Here is a 2,421-nt window from a genome sequence, read left to right on the forward strand (position 1 = left end):
TCTCTCTTTCTTTATTTTTAGGTCCACCCTATGTGATCTTCTCTCTTATAAGGTTAAGGTTATAGTTAGAGTTTTGGGTATAAAAAAGATCATGATCATTAGGGAAGTAAAATCATAACCTATATTCCCCTACCTCAATGGTTAGCATTCCATGTTTAACATATATAACTGTTTCAGCCGTGGCCATGAAGGGTCTCCCTGGGAAAATAGGAATACTATGATCTTCCTCTATATCCATGACTTCAAAGTCGGTGGGTATGTATAGGTTTCTAACATTGATGGGTACATGATCTAGAACTCCTAGCACATGTTTTACTGACCCATCGATAAGTTGTAGGCATATGCTAGAGGGTTTGATCTCTTATAGGTTAAGCCTCCTATAAATGGCTCAGCGTATCATGCTAACACTAACACCAAGATCGCAAAAGGAATTAGGAAATTTCAAAGATCCCATCTCACAAGGGATTGATAAGTCCCCATGGTCTCCTAACGTAGGGGGTGTTTCGTGTTGGATCAAAGCACTACATTTAGCCGTAAGTCTTATGGTTCCACGATCCTTCAATTTCCTTTTCTTGTAAAGGAATTTCTTTAGGATTTTCTCGAAGGTGGGAATTTGAGACAAAATCTCAGAAAAAGGGATATTCACATAGAGTTTTTTGAATAACTCTATGAAGCTCCTAAGATGGGCTTCCTTCTTTTTTTTTGATGGTTTCTTTCTAAGACAAAATCTAAACTTTATAGGGGGATGAAGAAATGTAATTTTCTTTCTTCCTTTCCTCTTCAATGATCTCCTTTTCAGGTGGAATTGGTTTGTCTTTCTTAATCTCACCAATTTTCTTCCTAAAACTTTCCTCAACGTATATTTCATTCCCCTTTAAATAAACAAACTACTCATTACTTAGGGTGGTTATACCATTTATGTGTCTCCTAGGATTTTTCTTAAGTTTTTCCAGAAAAGATCTTGGACGGACGGAGGTGGACGCTTCTTGCTGAGCAACTTGGGAGATTTGAGTTACCAGCATCTCAGAATGTGTAGAAATGCCATCAATATTGGTATTTAACTGCGTAAGGACTTCATTAAATGTGTCTCCATAAAGTTCTCCGCCATCAACTTTAGATTCGATTTCTTTTGGGTATCTGGGGCAGCATTTTGGAAACCTAGTGGTCCCCTAATTTGTTGAGGTTAGTTATTTTATAATAAAAATTTGGGTGGTTTCGCAACCCGAGGTTGTAGGTATTAGAGTAAGGATCATTTTTTTGCTAATTGTTCACAAAGTTCACATTGTCTTGAATAGATCCCCTGGTGATAATCATTAGTCATATGTCTGTTTATGCTGCAAATTTCATAGCTGAAGTTCGCGGGGGAATCAGAGGCTACAGAGGTAGGGGTAGGAGAGGTTATGCTAAAATCATCAATTTTCTTATAAAGAGCATTGAATTTAGAATTCATGTGATAAAGTTGAATCACTTCATAAATCACTCCAATTTTAGGGGTGGTTTTAGCATCGACTTATCGTGCTCTTCCCCAAGAATGTTGGTTTTTGGCCATATCCTCTATAAGATTATTGGCCATATCTTGTGGACTATTTGTAAGGGCTCCGCCAGAAGTCGCATCAAGGGTCATCCTTGTGAAGTAAACGAGATCGTTATAAAAGGTGTGTATTATCATCCATTTTTTGAGCCCATGGAAAGGGAAAAGCATTAATAAGTCCTTAAAACGCTCTCATGCGTCAAACAAAGATTCCCCTTCTTCTTGCCTAAAAATATTTATTTCGTTCCTAACTTGGACTGTCTTACTTGGCAGAAAATACCATTCGAGAAAAATAGCTTTCAATTGAGCCCATGAAGTTATCGAATTGGAAAACAAGGATTGAGGCCAAGCCCACGCTCGATCTCTCTAAGAGAAGGGAAAAAGTCTTAGGCGAATAGAATTTTGGTTGACGTTGTTCGCCTTAACAGTACTGCAGTTATTGATAAAAATTGATAGGTGTAAGTTTGGGTTCTCTAAAGGTACCCTTGAAAATTGGTCTTGTTGGACCATACATATCAATGAAGGTTTAAATTCGAAATAATTTGCCCCAATAGGAGGGTGCACGATACTGCAGTGCAGTTCCTCTTCCATCAGAACCACATAGTCTTTCAAAGGTTTCGTATCAACAACAGGTGTAGCCATTGCAAGTTGTCTTTCAGTTCGACGCCTTTCTAGTAAAAAAACTCGATCTCGTCAACGGGTTCGACTGAAGTATAAGTAGAACACATTCTTCTCATATAAAAGTAGCGGTAGAACTTAAATAGAAAATAAAAAGAAAACTTTAGTCTCTAAGATGATCCAATAGAATTTCAATATTAACAAATTGGTCCCCTACAACGACGCCAAAAACTTGACACGCCGCAAGTGTACGACAAATGTCGGGGTAGTTT

General features: G+C 37.9%; 1 non-coding gene across 1 annotated transcript; it reads left to right on the forward strand.

Annotated features, from left to right (window-relative positions):
- The first annotated feature begins 1,679 nt into the window (after nucleotides 1–1,679).
- LOC127077071 (small nucleolar RNA R71) lies at nucleotides 1,680–1,784 on the forward strand. Its single transcript, XR_007787056.1, has one exon. It is a non-coding gene; the product is annotated as a small nucleolar RNA R71 (small nucleolar RNA).
- Nucleotides 1,785–2,421: the final 637 nt, after the last annotated feature.

Source organism: Lathyrus oleraceus, chromosome 4 (assembly GCF_024323335.1).
Source record: "Lathyrus oleraceus cultivar Zhongwan6 chromosome 4, CAAS_Psat_ZW6_1.0, whole genome shotgun sequence".
NCBI classification, from domain to species: domain Eukaryota; kingdom Viridiplantae; phylum Streptophyta; class Magnoliopsida; order Fabales; family Fabaceae; genus Lathyrus; species Lathyrus oleraceus.